Source organism: Pogoniulus pusillus, chromosome 1 (genome assembly GCF_015220805.1).
Source record: "Pogoniulus pusillus isolate bPogPus1 chromosome 1, bPogPus1.pri, whole genome shotgun sequence".
NCBI classification, from domain to species: domain Eukaryota; kingdom Metazoa; phylum Chordata; class Aves; order Piciformes; family Lybiidae; genus Pogoniulus; species Pogoniulus pusillus.
The window spans coordinates 49,359,418-49,381,954 of NC_087264.1; the positions used below are offsets into that span (position 1 = coordinate 49,359,418).

The window sequence follows — 22,537 nt, forward strand, 5'->3', positions numbered from 1 at the left end:
GGAGCTGGGGGTGTGCAGCCTGCAGCAGAGGAGGCTCAGGGCAGAGCTCATTGCTGTCTACAACTACCTGAAGGGAGGCTGTAGCCAGGTGGGGTTGGTCTCTTCTGCCAGGCAAGCAGCAACAGAACAAGGGGACACAGTCTCAAGCTGTGCCAGGGGAGGTCTAGGCTGGATGTCAGGAGGAAGTTGTTGGCAGAGAGAGTGCTTGGCATTGGAATGGGCTGCCCAGGGAGGTGGTGGAGGCACCGTCCCTGGAGGTGTTGAAGCAAAGCCTGGCTGAGGCACTTAGTGCCATGGTCTGGTTGACTGGCTAGGGCTGGGTGCTAGGTTGGACTGGATGAGCTTGGAGGTCTCTTCCAACCTGCTTGATTCTATGATTCTTCTGAGCCCAGCTCATCTTCTCTGCGACACAGCTTGCAAGATTCAATCCACTTAGTGGCAAGTACCTAGGGCATTCTACTGCATATTAAAGGTTTGGGTTGCAGGGACCTTTAAAGGCCATCTAGGCCAACCTCCCTGCAGTCAGCAGGGACATCTGCAACTAGAGCAGAGCCACAAACAACCTGACCTGGAATGGTTCCAGGAAAGCAGCACCTTTGGGCAACCTGAGCCAAGATCTCATCACCCTCAGAGTAAAAAATGCCTTCCTTCTCTGCAGTCTGAATGTCCCTCTTTTAGTTACCTAAGGCCCTGCTCAAAATCGGTCCCCAGCTTTCTGAAAGGCCACCAGAAGGTCTCCCTAGAGCCTTCTCCAGGCTGAAAACCCCCCAACTCTCTCAACCTGGCCTCACCACCAAGGGTTCTCTGATATTAACTAGGAAAGCCTGGATGTGAAGGATGATGGATGAGCTTCACTTGGAAAGGCAAGAGTGTGAGGCACTAAAACCAGTTTTCACTTTGGGTATTAAAAGTGACTCCTATCTGTTTCCAAACACTCTTTGTGGATAAGTTCAGTGAGAAACCCCCCAGGAGCCAGCACTGGTCACAGCCCAGAGACAGCTGTGTGCTGGCTGCAGCCAGAGCAGGGAGAGCAGCAGCACATGGAGGGGATTCTGCCCCTCTGCTCTGCTGACACCACACCTGCAGCACTGCCTCTAGATCTGAGGACCTCAGCACAAGGACATGGAGCTGCTGGAACAGGCCCAGAGAGCATGAAGAGGATCAGAAGGCTGGGGAACCTCCCCTGTGGGGACAGGCTGAGAGTTGGGGCTGGTCTGCCTGGAGAAGAGAGGGCTGCAGGCAGACCTTAGAGCAGCCTCCTGGTACCTGAAGTGAGATACAAGAAGGCTGCAGAGGGACTTTTGAAAAGGGCTTGTAGTGACAGGACTAGGGGCAATAGCTTTGAGATGCAAGAGGGGAGATTGGGAAGCAAATCCTTCCAGTGAGGCTGGTGAGACACTGGCACAGGTTGCCCAGGGAGGCTGCAGATGCCCTCTCTCTGGGGGTGCTCACAGCCAGGTTGGATGAGGCCTTGAGCAACCTGGGCTAGTAGAAGTGTCCCCACCCATGGCAGGAGGTTGGAATCAGATCATCTTTAAGGTCTCTTCCAACTGAAACCACTCTGTGATTGCATGAGGAACTGAGGACTTCAATTGACAGCCAGTAAGTGGAGCTAAAGCTCCACCAGAGCTCTTTTCTTTAGCGCCCACTTGGTTAAAACTGCCCTTTTCCCCCCCTTATTTCCTCAGATTTCTTTAGTCCTTGTGTTGCACACGAACAGTCCTGCTGCTGGGAGCTCATGGTGGGAGCTGTTAAGTTTGCTGTCTGATTGCTGGAACGGCAAGCAGAGCACAGGGGCTTTGCTGCACTGACTGTGCAGGCAGCACCTTGCACCTGCTGGCCTCTGGGTCTGCCACACTTCTCCTTGGTCACTTCACACACGAGGCTCTCCTCTCACTTAAACACACTATCATCACCAACTGGGGACTTGCATCTTCTTCTTAACCTCATGAATTTTGCCCAAGCCCTTGGGGAAAGCTGTCCTGCTGCTGCATCTGTAATTCAGCATTGCAGTTCCTCTACATCAGCTCATGTCTACAGTGAGAGCCTCCTCCTACATCCTTTCAGTCCTCGTTTCTGCCTTCACTGGAACCACTTTGCAGTCCTGTTTGCTGCTCCCCAGTTTTGTTTTCAGTCAGCTTGTCTCCTGTTTGCTGGGAGAAGTACAGGGTGGATGTTAGGAGGAAGCTGTTGGCAGAGAGAGTGATTGGCACTGTTGGAATGGGCTGCCCAGGGAGGTGGTGGAGTCACCATCCCTTGGAAGTATTCAGAGCCAAGCCTGGCTGAGGCACTTAGTGCCATGGTCTAGTTGCCTGGCTAGGGCTGGGTGCTAGGTTGGACTGGATGAGCTTGGAGGTCTCTTCCAACCTGCTTGATTCTATGATTGGGCCCCTCACTATGAGAAGGGCACTGAAATGCTGGAGAGCAGCCAAAGAGCAGCTAAGCTGGTGAAGGGTCTCAGACAAAAGTCCCATGAGGAACAGCTGAACAGAGGTTGGAGCCAAGTGGAGGTCAGCCTGCTCTCACATGCAGCAAGTGACAGGACACAGGCTCAAGCTATGCCAGGGGAGGATGAGGTTGGATATTGGGAACCATTTCTTCCCAGAAAGGAGGTGCTGGCATAGGCTGCCCCTGGAGGTGGTGGAGTCACCATCCCTGGAGGTGTTTAGGATGCCTGGATATAGTGCTGAAGGACATGGTTTAGTAGCAGTGCCAGGATTGTGGACTCTTGGCCAGTGGTTGCCCTCTTTCAACCTTGGCAGCTCTATGATTGTGAATCCAACAAGTGAGCTGCTGCTCTCCTGCCAAGGATCAGCACTAAGCACATTCTGCTGAGATGGGATGCTAAAGGAAGGGCCATCAAGTGTTGAAAGGAGAGAATTGGGGTTTTTTGGAGGTGACTAAGGCACCAATTCTTGCAGACATCCTGGATCCTCCCCTTCCTGGTGCCCTTCCACTGACAGTAGGGAAGACAATCCCCAAAGCATCACACACTCGCATCTGCAAGATCTGCCATGCCAGCAGAGCACCACAGCTGTCAGAGACGTGGAGGGTTGGAAGGGAGGTACCAACAAGGCAGGCTGAGATATTTTTACCCTGGGATATTTTCCTGCCCAGCAAAATGCAGTATTAAATCAGGTCAGACCATGCCCAGCCTTGCTGTGCTCCATCCACAGCTGTGCCCATGGCAGCATCCCCACAGCCAGGATGTGTAGGCAGCTCCTCCTTAGCCACACACTGGAGAGCACAGTGTGGTGACAGCTGGATGAGCTCACTGGAGATGGCAGCAATTCCAGGCACACCTTGCCAAAGCCTACAGGAGAACAGAAGCACTGCTCAAAGGCCTTTTTTTAGCATGCTGAGGGCATCTCAAGAGAGTCTTTTGGGACGCTGAAGTGAAATTGAGTTATTCTAGCAAAGTTTGATGATCTGAGCAGAGCCATTTGGGGTCTGAAAGTTTTTGTAGGCCAATTATAAAGCAGAGTTTTGCTTTGAGAAGTAAAGTTCTCCCTCAGCCACTTCTGGAGACTGGGATGGCCAAAATGATTTATACAAGTCTGATATCATGAAAAGATGGAATTGTATCAGGCATGAATCACAGAATGGGTTGGGTTGGAAGGGACCTTAAAGCTCATCCAGTTCCAACCTCCTGCCATGGGCAGGGACACCACTCACCAGCCCAGGCTGCTCAAGGCCTCATCCAACTTTGAACACTGCCAGGCTTGGAGCCTCCACAACCTCTCTGGACAACCCATTCCAGTGCCTCACCACCCTCATGGGAAAGAATTTCTTCCTGATACCTCATCTAAATCCAGGTTCTTCCAGTTGGAAACCATCACTCCTCATCCTGTCATTAAGCCATGAAACTCTTCAAATGCTTGTTTCATTCTCCCATCAGAGACCTCAACTCATGTCTGTGCTTCTAAAGCCTTCCTGACAACCTCCATTTTCCCTAGGGCTGGTTATAAACCATTTCCTTCAAGTACTTTTGGGCTTGTCCAGTACCTTAAACTCCCCCAAACAAGAAACAGAACAAGAGAAAATAGCCTCAAGTTGCACCAGGGGAGCTTTAGGTTGGATGTGAGGAACAATTTCTTCCCCAGAAGGGTTGAGTCATGGAGCAGGCTGCCCAGGGCACTGGTGAAGCCCCCATCCCTGGAGGGATTTAGATGTGCTGGAGGATGTGGTTGAGTTGTGACCTGGCAGTGATGGGCTAAGGATTGGACTGGATGATCTTAAACATCTCTTCCAACCAAAGTACTTGAGTGGTTCTATAACAGCAACAGATCTCCCTGCCAGAGGGCAGCTCTGCACTTCAGCTTTCTGCACTGACAGGCACTGTCTGGGCATCATCTGATTGTCACACCTGCAGCTGTGGGCACTCAGAGTACTCGTGAAGCACTCTGCAGCTTCAGCTTAGCATTTCTTCCCTGGCTTTTTGGGCAGACATCAAAACTCCTTCTTAAGCTGCTGCTTCCATATCATAAACCCCCAACAGACTAAAAAGAGTTGGGGCTGTTTAGTCTGGAGAAGAGGAGGCTCCCAGGTGACCTTCTTGTGGCCTTTCAATATCTGAAGGGGGGCTACAATAAAAGCTGAGGAGGGACTTATTAGGCTGTCAGGGGGTGACAGGACTGGGGGGAATGGAGCAAAGGTGGAGTTGGGGAGAGTCAGAGTGGCTGTGAGGAGGAAGTTGTTCAGCATGAGAGTGGTGAGAGCCTGGAATGGGTTGCCCAGGGAGGTGGCTGAGATCCCATCCTTGAAGGTGTTTAAGGCCAGGCTGGATGAGGCTGTAGGCAGCCTGATCTAGGGTGAGGTGTCCCTGCCCATGGCAAGGGGGTTGGAACTGGGTGATCCTTGTGGTCCCTTCCAACCCTGACTGATTCTATGATTTTAACTCCCTTTTCAGAGCATTTCACCTAAATCCAAAGGGCTACTTGCTCCCAAGCATGAGGCAAGTGCCACATTCACTTCACAAATGCCCATCTGTATCGAGGAGGAGCAAAATGTCAGCAGCCCCCAGTGTCTGGTGGTCACTCTGCCAAAACAGGGATCAGTGCTGGGTCCAGTTTTGTTCAGTATCATTATCAGTGACCTGGATGAGGGCATTGAGTGCACCCTCAGCACTGATGGTACCACACTGGGGGGGTCTGACAGCCCTCAGGCTGTGCTGCCACCCAACCAGGTCTGCACAGGCTGCAGAGCTGGGTAAAGGCAGTTCAGTAAGGACAAGTGCAGGCTCCTGCATCTGGAAGTTCATTTTACTGTGAGTGGATGGAGAAAGAACTAATTGGTCTGATTTGAGCACTGGAGGTGGCTTCTCTGAGACTCAAGGGGAGCTCTGAGGCTGCCTGTCCTGCAGAGCTGGAGATGTTTTGTCTTCACTTGACTCAAAGACACAACATAGATGGAACTCACTGAGTTGGCTTGGACCACACTGAGCCCCACTTTGTGTCTAAACTAGGACCCTCACATTGTGTATGTCAACCTGCTGTAGCTGCATATGTCCTTGCTGACTGCAGGGGGATTAGACTTACATGACCTTCAAATGTCCCTTCCAACCCCAAACACTGCACTGTTCCACAAGCTAGGAGCAGAACTTACTGCTTCCAGATGTGGTGATATGCTTCCAGAGCCTTTCCCTTTGCTGCTTCCTGAAAAGATCAGCTCCTTGCTGGAAAGCTCCAAAAAGTGAACTGGAAAGGACTGGGAGGAGTTTCAGAAGACCATTTCATACCATTAGAGTGGATTCAGTATCTTAAGAATGGCTACAAGAAAGCTAGAGAGGGACTTTTGACAGAGGTTGTAGTGGCAGGATAAGAGGCAATGGCTTTGAGCTGGAAGAGGGGGAGGTTGAGACTGGGGATCAGGAAGAAAACCCTTCCAGTGAGGGTGGTGAGACACTGGCACAGGTTGCCCAGGGAGGCTGTGGATGCTCCCTCCTTATAAGTGCTCAAGGCCAGGTTGGACAGGGCATTGAGCAGCCTGTGCTGGTGGGAGATGTCCCTGCCCATGGCAGGGGGGGGTTTGAACTAGATGACCTTTAAGGTTCCTTCCAACCCAAAGCATTCTGTGACTTCTGAAAATTCCCAGATATTGTCAGTGCAAGCTGCCAGAGCTCAGCTAATGGCTGAGTGCTCCTTACATAGAACCAAGTGCTGAGCAAGGAAGCCTCCCTTCCTGGCTTGAACACCAAGGCAATGTGCATCTGTAAGTGTGTGTGGGGACAGGAATGGCACCCTCTTCAAGTAACCTCCTCATTAAGCCTTCTTCCTCCTTCCAGCTCAGCAGAGGAGGCTAAGTGAAGCCCAGGGTGCAGCACAGCTGAGTAGTCTCTATTTTCATCTGCTCTCCCTCACAACCATCAAGGTCAATCCACTAATCAGTTCGTTTTACACCAAGATCCACAAGGGTTGATTACCCCAAGGGCATCACTACTTAATATTCAGGGTTGAAATGGAAGGCAGTTAAGCTTGATGCTAATTAAAGCTGGAGACTTCCGTGCCCAGAAGCCCACAGTGAAGTCAGTTTTAGTGATAAAATGTGCTTTGCACCACCTGTTTTTTTTTCATCCTCCCCCTTACCATTTCAGTTGCCTCCAATATTTAACCTGTCTCATTTTCTCAGTCCAGTTTAATGGTCTGGGACACATCTGATGAGCTTTCAAAACCTGTTACTACTCCAAAGGGTCCCCAGACACCTTTCACAAATTCTTCCCCTGCTTCATGCAATCTGGAGGGAGCACCCAGCAGGCTCCACATCTCTAAGCATTTATGACACGCACAGGCTGCATCCTCCTGCAGCTTCACCCATCCCAGGAGATCTTAGTGGTCAGGAACGAGTTTGGTGGCTCAGAGAACTTTCCTTTGCCCTCACTGTGCTGGTTTGAAGCTAGCTAGAACGTCTAGGTGAGAACAACTAGGTTACAGGCTGTGAAAGGGAAACAATGGTGATGTCTACTTCACTCATAGGCTTGCTGAGATGTGTAAGAACAAGAACACAAACACAGATAGGGCATCTGGGCACTGCCTGGGCTCTGGGCTGCATCTCTCTAACATCACCTACCATCTCTCTGATTAATCCACTTTGCTTCCTAACCCCCCTGGCCGACCCCCCGTTCTTCTTTAGGGCACAAGGTAACATCTGGGGTGAAGTAGAGGGGTGGGAGAAGGTGGAAGGGCAGTTGGGAGCCCCTCCTGGGCACTCAGGTTTCTGGGAGGGCTGCTGTGTTTCTGTATTAGCTTTTACCTTGCCTATTTCTGTCTACACTGTAAATACCTGCTTGTCTGTTGTGCTAAGCTGTAAGTAATAAGCTTCATTCCATTTCCAAAGCCAGCTGAGTCTAGTCTGGGTGATCTTCTGAAGAGTAGGGGGGTGGGCAACACCCAAACCACTACACTCACAGTATCACAGTATCACCAAGGCTGGAAGAGACCTCACAGACCATCAAGTCCAACCCTTTAGCACAGAGCTCAAGGCCAGACCATGGCACCAAGTGCCACGTCCAGTCCTGCCTTGAACAGCTCCAGGGACGGCGACTCCACCACCTCCCCGGGCAGCCCATTCCAGTGTCCAATGACTCTCTCAGGGAAGAACTTTCTCCTCACCTCCAGCCTAAATCTCCCCTGGCACAGCCTGAGGCTGTGTCCTCTTGTTCTGGTGCTGGCCACCTGAGAGAAGAGAGCAACCTCCTCCTGGCCACAACCTCCCCTCAGGTAGTTGCAGACAGCAATAAGGTCTGCCCTGAGCCTCCTCTTCTCCAGGCTAACCAATCCCAGCTCCCTCAGCCTCTCCTCGTAGGGCTGTGCTCAAGGCCTCTCCCCAGCCTCGTTGCCCTTCTCTGGACACGCTCAAGCATCTCAATGTCCCTCCTAAACTGGGGGGCCCAGAACTGAACACAGCACTCAAGGTGTGGTCTAACCAGTGCAGAGTACAGGGGCAGAATGACCTCCCTGCTCCTGCTGGCCACACCATTCCTGAGGCAGGCCAGGATGCCACTGGCTCTCTTGGCCACCTGGGCACACTGCTGGCTCAAAGGTGACTGTGATATCCCTGCTACATACACCAGTTTCCCTGAAGACCTCTTCTAAATGCTGTAAGAGCAGGGGGACTGCCACCAAGACTTCAGCCCACACCTTCCTGCAGAGCCATGAGGAGAGGAAGCTTTACATAGCCTTAATGTCCATTCATGTTTTCAGGTGTCCTGATGGAGCTCCTTTATTTACTCCCAGATACAGAAGAACTGCTCTTGATACACTTCAGGAACTACCAACAGCCTATTAACTTGTCACTTCCAGATCTATACCCAGTGCCCTGTGGCACTGATAGCTGCTGTCCTGCTATTTGCTTTCCTTGATAGGGCTTGGAGGGGGTTCTCTAAGGGATAAAAGATTGGAAGGGGAAATGTGCTGCACCCATTAAAATTAATTGCAGGCAAACATTTGAAGCCAGCCACCCATTGCAGTCATGAAATATGGATAAGGATTTGCTGAAAGCCATTTATATTAAATTACTTTTTATGATAATATTTAACTTTTTTTGGTATGAAATATTTAGTGCCCTTTGGCTTCCTCCTTGTGATGAACCTTCCAGCTCCTGGGTTTTTTCTTTTAGACAGAGTGGCTCACGTGGACCTTTAGTGCTTGTCTTTTGACCCACAAGTTTATTCTGAAGAGCAGGCAGAGAGCAATAAGCCAGAGGCACAAGCAACTGCATGATGCAGCACTGGAGCAGGTGTGGAACCAGTCTGGATTACAACAGAAGATCTCAAAGGACATCACTTAACCTCCACAGCCTGCACAAAAGCTAACTACCACCTCCCATCTCTGTGCTGGGAAGAGTTTTGTCACCAAATTAATCTTTAGCTGAAAATCAGAATCACAGAATGTTGGAAGGGACCTCCAAAGCTCATCCAGTCCAACCCCTCTGCCAGAGCAGGATCACTTAGGGCAGACCACACAGGAACGCATCCAGGCAGGTTTGGAATGTCTCCAGAAAGGGAGACTCCACAGCCCCCCCGGGCAGCCTGCTCCAGGGCTCCAGCACTCTCACAGTGAAAGTTTGCCTTCTGTTCCCATGGCACCTCCTCTGCTCCAGCCTCCTGTCCTGTCACTGGGCATCTCTGAGCAGAGCCTGGCTGAGTCCTCCCAACACTGCCCTGCACATCTTTACCAGCATCAATGAGATTGCCCCTCAGGCTCCTCTGCTCCAGGCTGAAGAGGCTCAGCTCCCTCAGCCTGTCCTCTGCATGAAGATCTTCCACTCCATCTTGCTGGCTCAAACGAGTCAGCTGTTGACAGCACAGTGCCCAGTCCTGCCTACCCCAGGTCAGGTTTGCAGCCTCTGTGCCAATCTGTAGCAGTGCATCTGCAGACACTCCCAGCCCTGAAGACATGCCAAAAGCTCACTGAGAGGAGCTGCTGTCCTTTGGAGAATCAGAGAGCTTTCTTTAACCACCTCTTGCTAGGTACACAGTACATTTATCTAGATGGAGACTTGTGTGGCCATAGCTGAGCTGGATTTGGTACCTAAGGAAGCTTTAAGCCAGCTCAGGTGACTGCATGTCACACTGTGTGCTCCAGGTGATTAGAAGAGGATTCAGCATATCAAAGCATGGACTTCACCTTCTAAGATACTGCTGGCAGTCATCATCCCAATGAACATCTACCAAATTTCAACTGAATGTTGCAGGATCACAGGATGGTAGGGGTTGGACAGACCTCTGGAGATCATCCACTCCCCCCTGCTAAAGCAGGGGCACCCACAGCAGCTTGCCCAGGATCACAAGGACCAGGTGTGTATTCTCTCCAAGGCTCCAGCATCCTCACAGCATAGGAAAGACATTTCTCCTCATGTTCAGGTGGAACTCCCTGGGTTCTGGTTCGTGTCTGTCATCTCCCTCTGCTCTGTTCACATCACACCTGAAATACTGGTCCATTATGAGCTCCCCATGGCAAGAGAGACAGAGAACTTCTGAACAGAGTGCAGTGGAGGTTAGGAAGATGCTGAGAGGCCTGGAGCAGCTCTGGGAGGAGGAAAGGCTGAGAGCCTGCAGAAAAGTAGCCCCAGAGAGGATCTGAGCAAGGCTCAGCAAGAGATAAAGGACCTGGGGGGGCAAGAGGATGGTGTCAGACCCTTGTCAGAGGTGCCCAGTGCCAGGACAAGGTGTGACTTTAGGCACAGGGCAGTGTGCTTGTCCAAAGTGCAGGGTTACAACTTCACACCAGATGGCTTCATGGAGTCAACTGATTTTTGAATGCATTGCTGCCAAAAGACATCATCACATTTAAGGTACAGGATGCCTCTGAACCTCCAGCCAGACTGGTCTTCCTCAAGTTCCCTCCTCAGTTAATGCTTTCAACCTTTAGGATCTCAGATGGCCTCAAGTTTTGTTTCCCTGAAGGAAAGCAGGTCAGAGGTAACTCCATCTGGCTCAGAAGTGTTGTGGGGGATGCTGACTTCCAACTGCTCTAGACACCCATAGAATCAAGCAGATTGGAAGAGACCTCCAAGATCATCCAGTCCAACCTATCCCCCAGCCCTAGCCAGTCAACCAGACCATGGCACTAAGTGCCTCATCCAGTCTTTTCTTGAACACCTCCAGGGATGGTGCCTCCACCACCTCCCTGGGCAGCATAGAACTACTTTGGCTAGGAAAGGTCTGAAGTCCAATCACTGAGCCAACACTGGCAAGTCTGCTGCTAAACCACATCCCTCAGCACCACATCTCCACAGCTTTTAAGTACCTTCAGTGCACCATCACTTCCTTAGGCAGTCTGTTCCAGGGCTCCAGAACCCTTCCAGGCAGGAAACTGTTCCCCAAGCCCAATTTGCACATTGGGTATTCCAAGGCAATGCTGTTGCTCCCTTTCAGATCTTAAATACCTGTGTTGCAAAAAAAACCCAAGCCCACTAAACCCAATTGCCAGCCAGAAGGTAAAGGGTTCCTCACATCCTTCAGAGCTTCCCAGCTCTGAAATTCCCTTCAGGACCCCATTCTGGGCTCCCCAGAGATATACTAGAGAGTCTCCACTAGAGGCTATGAGGATGATGAAGGGACTGAGCATCTGCTTGATGAGGAAAGGCTGAGAGACCTGGGGCTGATGTTCAGTGAAGACAGAGAAGATCTTAGGAATGTTTAGAAATACCTCCAGAGTGGGTGCCAAGAAGGGGCCAGGCTCTTCCAGTGCTGTCCTGTGACAAATGGCAATGGATACCAACTGGAACACAGGGAGCTCCACCTCAGCATCAGGAAAACTTTGCTGTGAGGGTGATGGAGCCCTGGAGCAGGCTGCCCAGAGAGGTAGTGGAGCCTTCTTCTCTGGAGATTGCCAAGACCCATCTGGATGTGTTCCTGTGTGACCTGCCCTGGGTGATCCTGCTCTGGCACAGGGCTCTGACTCCACCTCCAGAGGTCTCTTTTAGCCCCTACCTCCCCACTCTGTGATTCTATCACAAGAGAAACAGGCAGGCTGCTTCTGCACTGCCTCCTGACAGGTTAACAATTAGTTAATTGGTGCTGCTAATTAAGAGTGTTCATTAAGCAACCCCAGGTGGCAGGTTTACCCTTCCCAGCAATCTCCCAGAACCATTCTGGAGAGGCTTTCACTGTCTCCTTCTCACAGACACAGCACAGCAGCACTATTCACCCTCCTGTGTCATGTACTTCAGCTCCCCAGCCTCATTCCAAAGAGCAGAGCCATGCTGTACTGCTGCAGAAACACTGCTCTTGGTTAGCAACTCACAGTATCATCAGGGTTGGAAGAGACCTCACAGATCATCAAGTCCAACCCTTTAGCACAGAGCTCCTCCCTGTTTTGCCCAGCAGAATAAGCAGGGATAGCTTCATGAGGCTGATGCCCTTCCTAATGCATGAGGCTTGCAGAGGAGGAGACACCAAGTGCCCAAGGACTGCACAAACAGCAGTTCATTGGCCCTTGGGTCCCCAGCAGCTCAAGAAGGACACCTCAGGCTCCATCTAAACCTCCCCACTCTGCTTTCTGGGTGGCCCTAACTGCTAGTTCACTGCAAATGATCCCAGTCCCAGGCTTCTGCTCCTCAAGACATTAATTAACATTTCTGGAGACTCAGAATTCTGCTACACTGCCTCCTCATCTCCTCCCCAAGGAAGTCAAACACCAGGCTTCTCCTCCAAGATTCTGCTGTGTGCCTCCCTACCTGACCACAGGAACATTTTGGTTCCTATTTCAGGTAGAAATCCTCTGCTGTTTCTATGCTCTTATCTCCTACTCCCTGGTGCTCTGACTTCAAGGCTGGTTAGGAGCATGGGCTGTGTCTCTGACCAAATTACTTGGGGGGGAAAGAAGCAAGGCATCTGCACCTCTACTTCCCAGCCCATAAGAAGCTGCAGTTGAGAGGTAAAAGACACAGAGCACCACTATCTGCTCACACAGACCTTCTGTAGGGGTCCATAAACATCCCAGCATGGTAGGGGTTGGAAGAGCCATCTGGAGATCTAATCCAACCCTGCTAAAGCAGAGCTGCACACAGCAGCGTGCCCAGGATCTCAACAGAACTTCCAAAGGTCATCTACAAGCAACAGCAGAGGCTCTTCAGGCTCATCATTATTATTGTCATCCTCCTCCTCAGTGCTAAAACAAGGAACAAAGCAACTTATGTCCCTTCTTTGGGGCATATGTGTCTTCATTCAGGTCTTTGGGTGTGCAGAGAGCAAAGCCAGGCTCGCTTCTAGGTCCCCTCTAGTGCACTAGGTCTGATCCATGGCCACAGAATGATGGCACAGACCTCTGCTTGTGAAGGTGCCAGGCTCTTCTCAGTGGTGCCCAGTGATGGGACAAGGAACAATGGATACAACCTTGAGCACAACAGGTTCCACCTCAACATGCAAGAAACTTCTTAACAGTGAGGCTACAGTGGAGGCCTGGGGCAGGCTGCCCAGAGAGGCTGTGGAGTCTCCTTCTTTGCACACTTTCAAACCCACCTGGATGCCTTCTGTGTGGGCTACTCTGGGTGATCCTGCTCTGCCTGAGGAGTTGGACTTGATCTCTACAGGTCCCTGCCAACCTCTATCATTCTGTGAACCTCCTGGGTTCCACTTAGTGCCATCCCAACCTCTATCGTTGTGTGAACCTCCTGGGTTCCACTTAGTGCCTTCCAACCTCTATCATTGTGTGATCCTCCTGGGTTCCACTTAGTGCCTTCCAACCTCTATCATTGTGTGATCCTCCTGGGTTCCACTTAGTGCCTTCCAACCTCTATCATTGTGTGATCCTCCTGGGTTCCACTTAGTGCCTTCCAACCTCTATCATTGTGTGAACCTCCTGGGTTCCACTTAGTGCCTTCCAACCTCTATCATTGTGTGATCCTCCTGGGTTCCACTTAGTGCCTTCCAACCTCTATCATTGTGTGATCCTCCTGGGTTCCACTTAGTGCCTTCCAACCTCTATCATTGTGTGAACCTCCTGGGTTCCACTTAGTGCCTTCCAACCTCTATCATTGTGTGAAGCTCCTGGGTTCCACTTAGTGCCTTCCAACCTCTGTCATTCTGTGAACCTCCTGGGTTCCATTTAGTGCCTTCCAACCTCTGTCATTCTGTGAACCTCCTGGGTTCCACTTAGTGCCTTCCAACCTCTGTCATTCTGTGAAGCGCCTGGGTTCCATTTAGTGCCTTCCCAACCTCTATCATTCTGTGAACCTCCTAGGTTCCATTTAGTGCCTTCCAACCTCTATCATTCTATGAACCTCCTGGGTTCCACTCAGTGCCCTTCCAACCTCTATCATTGTGTGAACCTCCTGGGTTCCACTTAGTGCCTTCCAACCTCTATCATTGTGTGAAGCTCCTGGGTTCCACTTAGTGCCTTCCAACCTCTATCATTGTGTGAACCTCCTGGGTTCCATTTAGTGCCTTCCAACCTCTATCATTGTGTGAGCCTCCTGGGTTCCATTTAGTGCCTTCCAACCTCTATCATTCTGTGAACCTCCTAGGTTCCATTTAGTGCCTTCCAACCTCTATCATTGTGTGAAGCTCCTGGGTTCCACTTAGTGCCTTCCAACCTCTATCATTGTGTGAACCTCCTGGGTTCCATTTAGTGCCTTCCAACCTCTATCATTCTGTGAACCTCCTAGGTTCCATTTAGTGCCTTCCAACCTCTATCATTCTGTGAACCTCCTGGGTTCCATTTAGTGCCTTCCAACCTCTATCATTGTGTGAAGCTCCTGGGTTCCACTCAGTGTCTTCCAACCTCTATCATTGTGTGAAGCTCCTGGGTTCCACTTAGTGCCTTCCAACCTCTATCATTGTGTGAACCTCCTGGGTTCCATTTAGTGCCTTCCCAACCTCTATCATTGTGTGAACCTCCTGGGTTCCATTTAGTGCCTTCCAACCTCTATCATTGTGTGAACCTCCTGGGTTCCATTTAGTGCCTTCCAACCTCTATCATTGTGTGAACCTCCTAGGTTCCATTTAGTGCCTTCCAACCTCTATCATTGTGTGAAGCTCCTGGGTTCCACTTAGTGCCTTCCAACCTCTATCATTGTGTGATCCTCCTGGGTTCCACTCAGTGTCCTTCCAACCTCTATCATTGTGTGAAGCTCCTGGGTTCCACTCAGTGTCCTTCCAACCTCTATCATTGTGTGAACCTCCTGGGTTCCACTCAGTGCCCCTTGTTCTGTCACTGGGCATGACTGGAAACAATCTGACCCCATCCTCCTGCCCCTCACCCTTCAGCTCTTGCTGAGCATTTCTCAGGTCCCCTCTGGGGCTGCACTTCTGCAGGCTCTCAGCCTTGGCTCCTCACAGAGCAGCTCCAGGCTCCTCAGCATCTTCACAGCCCTATCTGACTGACCTGTTTCTGCTCAGACAATTTATTTGTTCAGGCAGTCTCCAGTCTGGAAAGCTTATTGTGAGCTCTGAAGCTCCAGGCAGCATCCCTCATATGCTGCTTTCAAAAGCACAGCACTACACTACCTGCTGCAGCCTCAGGGACACAGACATTGCTTTTCATGTCTCCTCTTGCAGAGGGAAAGACCACAGGTGCTCTCCCAGCACCCCATGCACTCTCCACTCTTTCTGAAGCCCACATAATGTACCTCACCCAACTACTGATGCTATAAAGGTGAGCTCTTCACAGTCAGACTTCTGAATGCCTCACTCAAAAAGCTTGTAACAAAGCCACTCAGATGGAGCCACAGAATTGTTTCAGTTGGAAAAGACCTCTATGGTTGAGCCTAACCATCAGCCCACCCCCCTATGACCATTACACCACACCTGAAGTGAGCTGAGCACACTGTATCATTCAGAAGGTGGTGCACAATTGTGTGGCAAGTGTATCATGGAAAGACTGTTCTGGAAGGGCAACCAAAAACCAATCACACCCAAAAATAAGAGATTAATAAAGACCCTGAAGCCTTTCTCTTTGAGCACCTCTTATAGCCAGCCTGTACCTGAGGATAAAGTAAGCAGCTTCTCTATCAGAGTATCACCAAGGTTGGAAGAGACCTCACACATCATCAAGTCCAACCCTTTACCACAGAGCTCAAGGCCAGACCATGGCACCAAATGCCACGTCCAGTCCTGGGCAGCCCATTCCAGTGTCCAATGACTCTCTCAGTAAAGAACTTTCTCCTCACCTCAAGCCTAAATTTCCCCCCCATGACCATCCCCCCCAGCAGAGAAGAGCAGAAAAAGGAGAGGAGAATGGTTTGACATGAAAATAGATTGAATCAAACAGCCCAACTAATGCCAGCCCAATGTGAAGCACACAAAGACTCACCCCAGAGAGCAGTCCCTGGCCACAGTAAACACAGCAGCAGCCTATGCAGCAGGAGGACCTCCAAGTAGAGAGCCTCACCCTCACCAAAATTACCCCTTTATACTAAGCTTGATGAGGATGGCATACACCTGAGAGACAACTGGGAGCAGCTTGGAGCTTGTGCCCCTCCCAGCTTCAGCTTCTGGCTGCCTCTAAATTGCTAATGGCCTTGGCAGCATGGCTGGCTGGGATTTCACCCCAGGCAAGGCAGGCCAACTCTTTCTAGCACATTCCCACGTTGGTTTTGCTCTTTCTCAGGCTTTTCTGGAAGCTGCTGCAAAGCCTTTGAGACAACCTCATCAGGAAGGGCCAACATCTCCTGCCAACAGAAATATTTTCACGTGTTCTTCAGGAGGCACTGCCCAGAGCAGTTCTTTGGTGTTTCCTTGGAGATCTAGAATCAAGGGCAACTGGGAGCAGTTGCTGCACAGTGTGAGTGTCTGATGCCAGTGTGGGCTTCATCTAGAAAGCACTGAACACCTTGAATTCAGCTGGTGAATGAGCCAGGCCCTGCTATGTCCTTGGCTCTGAGCCACACAGAGACACCAAATGGTCACAGTGTGTTGATCTCCAGAGCAGACTCCTGGGGTCTGGCCAAGACATCTTCGCTTTGCTCTCAGAGCTTCAAGGTCCTTTCCCTCACAGCCATTTTCCTTTTAACTGTTTGGGGCTTTGGTTTGCTTTTCTCAGTGTTTCAGAGGAACTTTGATTTCTCTTTTTAGCAGGTTTTTAATTACCCTGGTGCCACACTGAGGTGTGCCCAAGTCCCTGGCTCCAGCTGTTCTTGACTCCTAGCTGCAGATCATCTCTATGGTAACTGACCCACCTTGGGTGGGAGAACAAAAAGCTCAGAGGTCTTCACCTCTTGCACTTTCATTTCTACAGGCTTTGTGCAACTCTGCTGTTGCCAAACTGAGCATCCAATTAGAAGGGGATTGTTAGCTGGCTGAGCATCTTCTCTTCTTACTTGGGTGTCTGAGGAACTGCTTCCAATACAGAAACAATGACTCACTTTTATAAATTCACACAATGGGTTGGTTTGGAAGGGACCTTAAAGATCATTTAGTTCCAGCCCCCACGCCAGGAGTAGCACATCTTCTACTAGCCCAGGTTGCTCAAGGCCTCATCCAACCTGGCCTTGAACACCTACAGGGAGGGGACATCCACAGCCTCCCTGGGCAACCTGTGCCAGTGTCTCATCATCCTCACTGCAAAGAATTTCTTTCCCGTCTCCAGTCTCAATCTCTCCTCTTGCAGCTTAAAGCCATTCCTCCTCATCCTGTCACTCCATGCTCTTGTAGAAAGTCCCTCCCCAGCTTTCTTGTAGCCCCTTTCAGGTACTGGAAGACTGCTCTGAGGTCTCCCTGGAGCCTTCTCTGGGCTGAAGATCCCCACCTCTCTCAGGCAGTCCCCATAGGGGAGGGTCTCAAGCCCTCTGATCATCTCTGTGGCCTCCTCCAGACCTGCTCCAGCAGCTCCAGGTCACTGCTATGCTGGGGGCAGCAGAATGGGAGGCAGTGCTGCAGGTGTGGTGTCAGCAGAGCAGAGGGGCAGAATCCCCTCCCTGTCCCGTTGGTCACACTGCTCTTGATGCAGCCCAGCACACAGCTGGCTCTGGGCTACAAGCACACTGCCTCGTGCCTGGCCAGCACTGGGCAACTCTTACAGGGGTCAGGAAGGTACCTGCTGCAGCAGAGTGAAACCATTTTCTCCTGTGTAACAGCAACTACCTGTCATTCTTTCCCTGCCCAGGACAGGACTAGCTTTAGAATCACTGAATCATACAATCAACCAGGTTGGAGGAGACCTCCAAGCTCATCCAGTCCAACCTAGCACCCAGTCCCCTATCAGACCACCTAGAAAAAGCCAAAAAGGAGTTAATTAAAGAAACCCACAGACAAAATGTCTCCAAATTCACCCCCACCAAGGCTCTGCAAATTCTTTTGCTGCTGACCTGTACTCCGTGCCCTGCAGATGGGATTGCTCCCAACACATTGCTCTTCAGAGAGGTCCTGTCAAAGAGGTCTCTTGCAGGGCTTCTCCCATGTTCCTTTGGAAAGAAAAAGGAAAAAAGAGGAGCATTTAATTCAGAAATAAACCACACATGAGTTAGTTTGCTCTCCTTTCCTTATTTGCTGGCTCTGAAAAATGGCTATCAAATACACCAGAGGATAAGCATGCAACTGGAAACAAAAATCACAGAGCCACAGAGTGGTTTGGGCTGGAAGGGATCTCAAAGCTCATCCAGCTCCAATCCCCTGCCATGGGCAGGGATACCTCCCACCAGCCCAGGTTGCTCAAAACCTCATCCAGCCTGGCCTTCAACAGTTACAGGGAAAGGGCATCCACAATCTCCTGGGCAACCTCTGCCAGTGTCTCACCACCCTCACCCTCAAGAATTTCTTCCTAATCTCCAGTCTAAAGCTGCCCTCCTCCTATTTAAATCCATTCCACATTGGGTTTACTTCCTTCTTACTTTTCATGGTCAAATGTTGTAGAGTTCTCAGCTGCTGACAGATGCATTTATGATGAAACAGAATCAGAGAATCAAGCAGGTTGGAAGAGACCTCCAAGCTCATCCAGTCCAACCTAGCACCCAGCCCTATTCAGTCAACCAGACCATGGCACTAAGTGTCCCAGCCAGGCTTTGCTTCAACACCTCCAGGGATGGTGACTCCACCACCTCCCTGGGCAGCCCATTCCAATGCCAATCACTCTCTCTGACAACAACTTCCTCCTCACATCCAGCCTAGACCTCCCCTGGCACAGCTTGAGACTGTGTCCCTTTGTTCTATTGCTGCTTGCCTGGCAGAAGAGACCAACCCCACCTGGCTACAGCCTCCCTTCAGGGAGTTGTAGACAGCAATGAGCTCTGCCCTGAGCCTCCTCCTCTCCAGGCTGCACACCCCCAGCTCCCTCAGCCTCTCCTCATAGGGTTTGTGTTCCAGGCCCCTCACCAGCTTTGTCACCCTCTTCTGGACACCTTCCAGCACCTCAACATCTCTCTTGAATTGAGGGGCCCAGAACTGGACACAGCACTCAAGGTGTGGCCTGAGCAGTGCTGAGCACAGGGGCAGAATAACCTCCCTTGTCCTGCTGCCCACACTGCTCCTGATGCAGGCCAGGATGTTTGTTCTTTTCTTTCCTAATGAACTGCACTGCTGAGAACTGGGAATCAGGGATCCCACCCAGTTCAGAATGGGGCTGCCCAATCTGGATTGTCATTTTAGGCTCTCAAGCACACACACCTGGTTCTATGGCTCAGGAAAACAGACTCTTTATTTCTTGTCCCAGTATGCCCATCTTGTTTGCTATGGTATTTGAGACTATTTGTGGCTTTCCATGCACCCACTACAAGCCACTTGGAAAAATGTCCATCTGTTACCCACTAACAGGAACCTCCTGAAGAGGAAAGGCTGAAAGTCCTGGGGCTGTTGAGCCTGCAGCAGTGCAGCCCCACAGAGGCTCTGAGCAATGCTAATCAATATCTAATGAGTAAGGACAAACAGGATAGGGCCAGACACCTTTCACTGGGTGCCCAGCAAGAGGTGCCCAGACAGAAATTGGAACCCAGGAAGTTCCACCTGAACATGAGGAGAAACATCTTTGGTGTGAGGGTGCTGGAGCCCTGGAGCAGGCTGCCCAGAGAGGTTGTGGAGTCTCCTGCTCTGGAGAGATTCCAACCCCACCTGGCTCGTGTGATCCTGGGCAAGCTGCTGTGGGTGCCCCTGCAGGAGGGGTTTGACTGGATCATCCACAGAGATCCCTTCCAACTCCCACTGCAGTGGGATTCTGTGAGTCTCTAGGGGAAGGCATTTGATATCCTCCTAAAGAGGCATGGACACCTCCAGGAGCTCCTCTTTATTGTATTTATTCTGCAAGGAGAAACATCTCCAAGTGACCTTTTGCAATTAAAACTCTTCTCCCAGTTTCAAAAGGAACTCCAGGGATCTCTCTCTTCTCTCATGGATCTCAGCAGAGCAAATTAATCTATGTTCAAACAAAATTAGACATGGAATTACTTTATGGCCCTTAAAAGAACAATGATGTTCCTAGCACAGCCATCCGTATCTGCAGGACCTGGCTACAAAGGCTTCTGGCCTTTGTTTTGAGTCCTTTTCTTCATACTCCCTAAGGGAAGAGGAAGCTTGGGGGTGTGAATGCTTTGGGTGGAAACCTGTGGATTCACAGTGTAACAGGCTGTGCAGTCTGCAGAGGAGAAGGCTGAGAGGGGAGCTGAGCAATGTCTGTCAAGAGCTGAGGGCTGGGGGTCAGGAAGGAAGGGACAGGGACAGCCTCTGCTCACTTGTGCCCTGCCATAGGCCAAGGGGCAAGGGGTGGAAACTGCAGCACAGGAAGCTGCAGCTCAAGAGGAGGAAGAACTTCTTTGCTGTAAGGATGAGAGAGCAGTGGCACAGGCTGCCCAGAGAGGTTGTGGAGTCTCCTTGTCTGCAGCCTTTGCAGCCCTGTCTGGATGTGTTCCTGTGCCACCTGCACTGTATTCTCTGCTCCTGCTGTGGCAGGGTAGTTGGACTGGAATCTCTCCAGAGGTCCCTTCCAACCCCTAACATCTGGGATCCTGTGATCCTGTGATCCTGTAAACATTACTTTCATTTCTTGAGCTATACAACTTGCTGACCTGGGCTGCAGCTGAGGAGAAAGCATCAGGCAATGCATGCAATAACATTATTGTTGTTGTTATTAGTATCATCATCATGATCATTATTACTACTCTCATCACCATTATGATTACCATCACTGAGAGCAGCAATAGCACTAACAGTAAGCAAACTGCTATTTATTTCCATCACCACTGCTTTGAGGAGCTACAGCAATGGATTATCATAGGACCATAATCCAGAGAAAAGCTTTCAGGTCATGCAGCTCACACTGCCAAGCCACAACTAAACCATGCCCTTCAACACAACACCTACATCTGCTTAGATTCCCTCCAAGGATGAGAACTCAATCATCTCCCTGGGGACCCCATGCCAGGGTTTGACAATCCTGTCCACTCAGACATTCATTTTGATGTCCATCCCAAACCTCCTCTGGTGGGACTTGGAGCTGTCTCCTCTTATCTTATAACTTCTTATACAGAAGAGACCAACTTCTATCTGCCTCCAGCCTCCTTTCAGAGAGCTGCAGAGAGCAATGAGAGCTCTCCTCAGCCTTCTTCTCTCCAGAAAACTTAGCTTTCAAATTGGTTCAGAAAAAATAGTCCCTTGGTTGCCCTCACCATGGGCTTCTGTACATGATAATCTTAGGGCAGTAGAAAGACCTCTCCTGGAGCAACACTGAGCCTCAGAATGTTTTGGGTTTTTCTTTTTCCACAATGTTTCAGATTAAGTCTTAGAATCATAGAATCAAGCAGGTTGGAAGAGACCTCCAAGCTCATCCAGTCCAACCTAGCACCCAGCCCTGTCCAGTCAACCAGACCATGGCACTAAGTGCCCCAGCCAGGCTTTGCTTCAACACCTCCAGGGATGGTGACTCCACCACCTCCCTGGGCAGCCCATTCCAATGCCAATCACTCTCTCTGACAACAACTTCCTCCTAACATCCAGCCTAGACTTCTCCCGGTACAGCTTGAGTCTGTGTCCCCTTGTTCTATTGGTGCTGCTTGCCTGGCAGAAGAGGCCACCCCCCACCTGGCTACAGCCTCCCTTCAGGTAGTTGTAGACAGCAATGAGCTCTGCCCTGAGCCTCCTCTTCTGCAGGCTGCACACCCCCAGCTCCCTCAGCCTCTCCTCATAGGGTTTGTGCTCCAGGCCCCTCACCAGCTTTGTTGCCCTTCTCTGGACATGTTCCAGCACCTCAACATCTTTCTTGAATTGAGTTTAGGTGGGATAGCAAAAGGAACTTCCTCCCTAAAAGGGCTCTGAACCATTGGATCAGGCTGCCCAGGGGGGTGGCTGAGTCACGACTCCTGGAGAAGTTCAGAAGACACAGAGGTGTGGTGCTGAGAGCCAGGGCTTAGCCCCAGACATGGCAAAGTCAGAGAGTGGTTTGCCATGATGAGGTCTTTCCCAACTAAAGCAATTCTCTGAGTCTAAAATGCAGTTCATAAAGTGATGCTGAGAAGCCATTGAGGAACCTGCCCAAAGCATTTAGCAATGATTTGCTTGTTCTGTAACCTAATAACCATTGTGGCTGCAGGGTATGGTAAACCCCAAGTGCTAATTGGGTGGTGTTAAAGAAAGGCTAATTACACTGGGAGACATCTTCTGAGTCAGTCACCTGTGCCCTTCTGTGAAGCTGCCAGAGCAGAGCCAGGCTCTCTTTCTCCTGTGCTGCATTATTCATGGAGTCATCTGCTTCAAGGGGCTGGCAGAGGCATTGTTCCTGTGCTTTGACTCAGCTGCACTCTCCTTGCTGCAGTTTAAGATCAGGCTTTCAAGTCAGGACCATGCAGGTAGGGAGGGAGAGATTCATGTTCTGTGTCTGTTGCCTGATTTTCAAACGAGGCAGAACATTTCCCTCTGCATCAGACAGAATCTGTGAGAACACAATGAAAGGCAATGTTTCAGGAACAAGTGTGTCCAGGGACTGTGATCACAGCATCCTAGAATGGTTTCTTTAGGTTGGGAGGGACCTCCAAAGCTCAGCCAGTCTCACCCTCCTGCACTCAGCAGGGACATCCTCCACTAGAGCAGGCTCCTCAGAGCCTTCTTGAGTCTCTCCTAGGATGAGCCTCAACCACCTCCCTGGGCAACCTGCTGCAGTGTTCTAGCAGCTTCATGGTG

General features: G+C 50.7%; 1 long non-coding RNA gene across 3 annotated transcripts; it reads right to left on the reverse strand.

Annotated features, from left to right (window-relative positions):
• Positions 1-1,967: 1,967 nt before the first annotated feature.
• LOC135179911 (uncharacterized) lies at positions 1,968-22,283 on the reverse strand. Of its 3 annotated transcripts, XR_010304184.1 has the most exons (3): positions 22,032-22,283; positions 17,746-17,841; positions 1,968-2,153 (listed from the first exon to the last, which is right to left on the reverse strand). It is a non-coding gene; the product is annotated as an uncharacterized LOC135179911 (long non-coding RNA). The 3 variants fall into 3 exon arrangements; XR_010304188.1 differs by lacking the exons at positions 17,746-17,841; positions 22,032-22,283 and adding an exon at positions 15,753-15,823; XR_010304182.1 differs by lacking the exons at positions 17,746-17,841; positions 22,032-22,283 and adding an exon at positions 10,746-10,879.
• Positions 22,284-22,537: the final 254 nt, after the last annotated feature.